The following is a 7,953-nucleotide window of genomic DNA, read 5'->3' as shown; positions in this document are numbered from 1 at the left end:
CGTTCTAGTACTGTGAAAATTAGTCTTGGAAGGAGGCTCTCAGGTCAGTTCTATCACAGGTCCTCTGTCTAAAGTGAATGGTACACTCAACAATAGGGACTTGTCTTACACCCTTGGAGGGGTGGCAATCAAGAGCAATAGCAGCATTAACCAACAACTCAGCCTTATGTTTCATTTTTTAGGGTTGTCTATGGTTCTTGAGGGGATCTAAGTCTTAGATATAGTAATAATACCAAAAAAAGAGTTAAAGAGCCAGTGACATGATTCTATACTTAAAAGACCCTAAATAATTTGCCATAAAATTCTTCAATCTAAAATGCTAATATATAAAATCAATATATAAAAATCAATATCTTTAATATATACCAACAATTATCTTACAAAGAAAGAAATTATGAACAACTTCCTATTGATAAAAACTCAGAAGAAATGTACAAAAATAAACTTACCAAAGAAATGATCAATTCTATAATACAAACTGGAAGACAATTAAAAGGGAAAAAAAAAAGAAACAAAATAATGAAAAGAACTTTAATTCTCCTGAATTGACAAAACAAAAATATCATGAAAATGGGTATATTACCAAAAGTAATGCACATATTTGGTACAATTCCCATTAAATTTATAATGTTCATCTTCACAGAACTAGAAAACTATCTAAGAATACACATTGAACCTCAAAAGACCACAAATGCACAAAGCTATCTTAATGAGTAGAATATAGGTAGAAATTTTATAATACCTAACCTAAAATTACAAAGCTGCTGGCATAAAAACAAATAGATATGCAAACAGAATACAGGACCTTCAAATAAATTAACAAAGATACAGCTACTTGGGGTATGTAGCACTTACCTTTTTGTCCTAGCACTCAGGAGGCAGAGGCAGGCAGATCTCCATGAGTTTGAGGCCAGGCTCTTCTACAGAGTCAGTTCCAAGACAGCCAGGGATACCAAGATAAACTCTGTGTCACCAAACTGAAGAGGAAGGAGGAGGAGGGGGAAGAGGAGGAGGAGAGGGAGGAGGAGGAAGAGGAAGAAACGGAGGAAGAGGAGGAAGAGGAGGTGAAAAAGAAAGGGAGGAAGGAAGGAAGGAAGGAAAAAAGGAAACTTCAAGGCATGTTTAATTACAATTAATATAAAACAGATAAGCCTCCTAGTTACTGATAAGCCTGTCAAAAACACATAACTTATTCAACAAAGGATTCTCCCAAAGCTGGATATACATCTGCAGAATGAAAATAAGTCCATTTCATTTACCCAATAGAAAAATCAACTTGAAGTAAGTTGAAGAAATAGAAAGCTATTTTAAAACATGAATTCTGAAACTGTTAGAAAAAAAAACAGAGATGGATATTGAATGAACTTCAAGATCTAGATATATGGAAGCATTTTTGAAGCAAACTCCAATAGCAAAAAATGGCCCTCAAGAAATATGAAATGAGAATATATAAAATTGAAAAGTTTTGCACAGAAAAATAAACTATTAACATAGCAAAGTTCCTACTAAATGGAAGAAAATATTTCCCAACTATGCTTCAGGCAGACGGATACTATATTAAATTTACAAATATATTTTAAGAAATTAAATACCCAAATCCCTAAACTGCTAATCAACAAGTTGTCTAATGAAATATTTGTCGCCTTGCACAGAGCCCAAGTCCAAGTGGATGAAGGACCCCAACATAAAACCAGATACACTGAATCTAATAGTAGAGAAAGTGAGAAAGCCTTGAACTCATTGGCTCAGGGGAAATTTCCTAAACAGAACTCTAATGGCTCATGCTCTAAGATCAAGAATTGATAAATGGGACCTCATGAAACTAGACACCTTCAGTAAGGCAAAGGACATAGCCAATAGGACAAATCAGTAACCTAAAAATTAGGAAAAAATCTTCAGTAACCTTACATCCAATAAAGGGCTAATATATGAAATATATAAAGAATTCAAGAAGCTAACTACCAAAATCCAAACAACCCAATCCAAAAAATTGGAGTACAGAACTAAACAGACAATTCACAACAGAGGAATCTCAAATGGCTGAGAAACACTTAAAGAAATGGTCAAAGTCCTTAGAGATCAAGGAATTCTAAATCAAAATGACCCTGAGATTCTACCTTACATCAATAAGAATGACTAAGATCAAAAACTCAGGCAACAGTACATGTTGGGGAGGATGTACAGAAAGAGGAACACTCATCCATTGTTGGTGGGATTGCAAACTGGTACAACCACTCTGGAAATCAATCTGGAGTTTCCTCAGAGAATTGGAATTAGATCTACCTAAAGACCCAGCAATACCGCTCTTGGGAGTATACCCAAAAGATGCCCTACCATGGCACAGGGGCATATGTTCCACTATGTTCATAGTGGCCTTATTTGTGATAGGCAGAAGCTGGAAACTACCCAGATGTCCCACGACACAAGAATGGATATAGAAACTGTGGTTCATTTATACATTGGAATACTACTCAGCTATTAATCCTGAGTTTTGCAGGCAAATGGATGGAACTAGAAATTATCATCCTGAGTGAGGTAACTTAGACCTAAAAGGACATTCATAGAATGGTATATACTCACTAATAAGTGGATATTAGACGAAAAAGTAGAGAATATCCAGTATACAATCCACAGAACTCAGGAAAGTAAACAAGCCAACAGCCTAAGTAAGGATGCCTCAATCCCACTTGGGAGGGAGGAGAAAGCAATCACAGGAGGTGGGAGGGAGAGATCTAGGTGGGAAGGGAGATGTGGAGGGAAAGAGGGGAAACATGATCAGGTATTGGGTGGGGTGGGAAGAACAAGACTGAAGCTCTGAGGGCCAACACAAAGAATAAAAACAGTCAACCTCGGGAGGGGGAACTCTAGAGTCAGAGACCTGGGAGGTAAGAAACTTTAAGAACCCAAAGGGAGGGATCTATGATGAAATGCCCAAGAGTGGGGAGAGGGAACTTGTAGAGTCCACCTTCAGTAGAAAGACAGGGCATCAAGTGGAGGGATGGGTTTGCCATCCCACAGTCAAACACTCTGAAGCAGAATTTTGCCTGTCTAAAAGAACTCCAGGGACAAAAATGGAGAAGAGACTGATAGAATGAAGGTCCAGTTGTAGCCCCAAATTGGGATCCAGCTCAGGCAGAGGAACTGTTACTGATGCTTTGGTGTGCTTACAAACAAGGGCCTAACATGGCCGCCCTCTGAGAGGCCCAACAAGCAGCTGAACGAATCAGATGCTGAAACTTAACACCCAACCAATGTACAGAAGCTGGGGACCCCTGTGGTTGAATTAGGGAAAACCTGGAAGAAGCTGAAGAGGGCAACCCTTTAGTAGGACCAGCAGTCTCAATTATCCTGGACCCCCAGCAACTCGCAGATCCTATGCCACCAACCAGGCAGCATACACTAGCTGATATGAGGCCCACAAAACATATACAGCAGAGGACTGCTTGGTCTGGACTCAGTCAGAGAAGATACACCTAACCCCCAAGAGACTTGGAGCCCCAGGGAGTGGGGAGGTCTTGTGGAGTGGGGGAGGACATCCTCTTAGAGATGAGGGAGGAGGTATGGGATGTAGAACTGTCAGAGGGTAGACTAGGAGGGGTATAAAGCCTAGACTGTTACAAAAATAATTAAAGAATAAATTTAAAAAAGAAAAAAGGAAGTAAAAAAATTCTCAAAAGAAGAAACAGAAATTATTAACCATTTTTTAAAATATTCAATAGCCCTAGTAATAAGAGAAATGCAAAGTCAACGTGGATATTGTAGACAAACTTAAAAATAGAATTACCATATTACCTAGCTATGTCATTCCTAGATACCTACCCAAAGAAGTCCATATCCTAGCCCATTCTGATTTATTGCAGGTCTACTAATGATATTAAGTCCAGAGAAACAGCCTAAATATCCATTAACAGATAAATGAATAAGGTAAATTTGGTACATAAACACAATAGAAAGACATTGAGTTAAAATGTAATTCATGAAGATATTTAAAATACAATATGAAGCAAAGTATTCCAAACTCAGAGATGTGAAAAACATATCTCTTCTCTCTTATGAATAAATTGTAAAATAGGTATATAAATATGTAATTGTATGTAAATATGGCAAAGCCTAAACATCTAGAAAGAAGATAAAGTGAAGGTAAGAATGAGTGTCCAAGAAGAACAGCAGATGTTGTTAGGTGAACGGAACAGGCATGATAAGAAGAAAAGAAATTGGGGTATATTATAAGAGAATGGACACAGTGCAGGCAGTTAATGGGGGAGGAGGATCTACAAAAACACACATTATTCAAAATGCCTTAATGATATGACATATGTTTTATGATAATTAAACAAAAGATTACTTTTAAAAAGTAGATTAAATTTAATGTCAGATTAGGCCAACATTAGAACAGTGTCTCTGTACTAGTTATACTTAAGTCAGTATTTCTGTCTCATTTTCTACTTCTATAAATTGGAGCTGGTATATAGTATTGGGTGTAACTGTTATAATTGTTTTAAAGATGAAACAAAGTTTTCATAACCATAAGAGAATATATCTTGCTGTAACTCACAAGACCCAGGTCCTAGAACCCTGACTAGGGACAGTGAAGGGATGAACAAAGGAAAGAGACATGGACTTGAAAGTTAAAGTCAATAAGGGACGTGCTCTGATGGAAAGTACCTATTACTGCCAACAACCTGGAACCTCAGCATGCTTATTTGATATAGCACAGGGGAGAGGTAAAATAGCCTAGGTAGAAAATTTATGTATATGAGCCATCTCTGGCTATAAAGGTATGGTGGAAGAAGGAAGCTGCAGTTCCCAGTTTTTGTAGACACAGTTCGATCATCCATAAACACTCATCCTTGGATAAGAAGATGGTGGGCTTCAACAATTTCTCGCCTAGCCCACATTGGAAAATGGCTTTTGAGGTCTTGGTTTTTGCTACTGATGTTCCTATATCATCAATCAGAATTTTGCTCACTCCAGGTTTCCTCTGCTCCCTTATCTATCTATCTATCTATCTATCTATCTATCTATCTATCTATCTATCTGTCTGTCTGTCTGTCTGTCTGTCTGTCTGTCTGTCTGTCTATCTATCTATCTACCTATCTATCATCTATCTATTTATCTATTTATCTATCTATCTATCATCAATCATCTATCTAACTGTCACCTATCTGTCATCTATCTATATCATACATGATTTGTATCATTTATATGATATAGTAGATAAATTTTATATAGATGAAAATATTATGAAAAGATTGATAGAGTTTATAAAAGAATGAGGTCAAACCAGGACATGAATATTATTTTATAAAAATTAAAAGATTTTAGTGTGCATAGCATAGTTGATTATATTTGTAATCTAACAAGGTAAAGCTACTAGCAGTTATGTGGTAGTGATTTTTAGCATAGTCCATTTCCATATAAGTCATTTTTAGCCCATTCTAAATTATATGTGTTAAAAGGATGCATGAATTCATTAAATTATTTTTAACTCAGCTCATTATTACACTCAGCTTGACATCTCAGACAGTTGCTAATTTTTAACCAATTTAACAAAATGTCCTTTGTTAGGAATTAAGTAGCAATGTTTCTAACTTATTACAGCTGAAATAAAAGTATTTCAGAAAAGAAGGTATACCACATATAGAAACTTAGAAAATTAGAAAGACCCCTCATTAGACAAATGTAGAAACAGAATAATTCCTTAATATCATAATTAAATGATCAAATATAGTGAATGGACAATGAACCAATTATCTATAAAGAATTAGAAAACTACCACAAGGAATTGTGCTACAAGTTAAAAAATGAGGAACGATAGACTTATTGTTGGACTTTAAAAATCTTATGGTACAGCCCACAGACTAAGCATGTGCTCATGGAACAATTATATTAGATAGCTTATTAGAAGCCATGAAAATCCTACAGAAATTAAGTAGGAAAGCTCTCTGAGAATGACTGTTTTGCACTGAGAGGAATTTCTTAGATAATATGACATTTCATTTTTTTGCTTTTCTCCCACTGCAATTTTTATATCAGTTCATTTATTAATAATGTTTGTGAAATTAGAAAAAAGCAAAGCTCATAATACTAATAGGAATGAAGAGAATATTTTCTTTAAAATATAGTCCATATGCATTCTTTGTTATGCTTATAAATATAGATATTCATCTATTTAAGCAGTGATGGTTAATAAATGGTGATTATGGGCTATGAACAGTGCGTGAAAGAATGAATATATAGGAGAGAATAATGTCAGAATACATCTCTAAATCTCTTTTCTCTGCAGCAACACAATTCAAATAATGAAGAAAATGAGAAAGATTACACCTTTTATTTTGACACACAAAAAAGGGAAACTTACTGAAGAAGGTATAGGTATTTTTATCCCTTCTTCCTCTGAGGCCAGGCAGTATATCATGGGAAAGATTACCTTCCTGAAGGAAAAAGAGAGGGAATTCATTATGGAATTTTGCATCAGAACTAAAATTTAGTCCTGTCCCAATTAACTCCAGATAGGACAGGCTCATGACCTCAGACATCATCAGGCTTACAAGATTGACTTCATCTCTAGATTATACAACTCCCATACCCACATCAGCTACTTCATTTTCTAGACAAGTGGTCCTCAACCTTTCTTTTTTTTTATTTTTTAATTTTTTATTGGGTATGTTCCTCATTTACATTTCCAATGCTATCCCAAAAGTCCCCCAACCCCCCCCCACTTCCCTACCCACCCATTCCCATTTTTGGCCCTGGTGTTCCCTGGTACTGGGGCATATAAAGTTTGTGTGTCCAATGGGCCTCTCTTTCCAGTGATGGCCTACTAGGCCATCTTTTGATACATATGCAACTATAGTCAAGAGCTCCGGGGTACTGGTCAGTTCAGAATGTTGTTCCACCTAAAGGGTTGCAGTTCCCTTTAGCTCCTTGGGTACTTTCTCTAGCTCCTCCATTGGGAGCCCTGTGATCCATCCAATAGCTGACTGTGAGCATCCACTTCTGTGTTTGCTAGGCCCTGGCATAGTCTCACAAGAGACAGCTATATCTGGGACCTTTCAGCAAAATCTTGCTAGTGTATGCAATGGTGTCAGCGTTTGGAAGCTGATTATGGGATGGATCCCTGGATATGGCCATCTCTAGATGGTCCATCCTTTTGTCTCAGCTCCAAACTTTGTCTCTGTAACTCCTTCCATGGGTGTTTTGTTCCCAATTCTAAGAAGGGGCACAGTGTCCCCACTTTGGTCTTCATTCTTCATGGTCCTCAACCTTTCTAATACTTCATGCCTTTTAATATAGTTCCTCATCTTCTGGTGAACCCTAACCAGAAAATTATTTTTGTTGCTTCTTCATAACTATACATTTTACTACTGTTATGAATCATAATGTAAATATCTGATATATAGTACATCTTATATGCAACCCATATAAAAGAGTTCATCAGTCCCCAAAGAGTTCACCATCAACAAGTTGAGATCCACTATTCTAGACTGTTTTCAATAGTAGACTTGCTTCTATAGTGTAAGTAGACAGCTGGTAGTGAAACAAGCACTCTTGGACCAAGCACTATGGCTTGTGCCTGCAGAAAACATAAACTTTCAAACCTATCATGGCACTATGTACAATCCTGTAGGTTCAGGTCCTATATCTCTCAGTCAAGAAGAGTTTACAAGACTGTGTCAGGTCCCAATTAACTCCCAAAGCCCCCAACATCTAATTGGCCCTGGAACCAGGCTGGAACCAATGAAATCAAATTCAGGTAAACACTACTGGAAATGAGATTCAGACCTGTCTCAACATCAGGAAGGCCCCAAATTCCATGGTTCCAGGAGACTTAAATTCCAGGAGTACTCTAACTAACCCAGGTTATATCCTTCTCCAAATAGATCCTAGCAGTAGATTAAGTCCAGACAAGCCTATAACTTGTACTTTATATTCTATATTTGAGTACCATAC

The sequence above is a fragment of the Mus caroli genome, unplaced genomic scaffold (assembly GCF_978045245.1).
Source record: "Mus caroli unplaced genomic scaffold, Mus_caroli_1 scaffold_5, whole genome shotgun sequence".
Lineage (NCBI taxonomy): Eukaryota > Metazoa > Chordata > Mammalia > Rodentia > Muridae > Mus > Mus caroli.
This window is presented reverse-complemented; position numbering follows the sequence as displayed.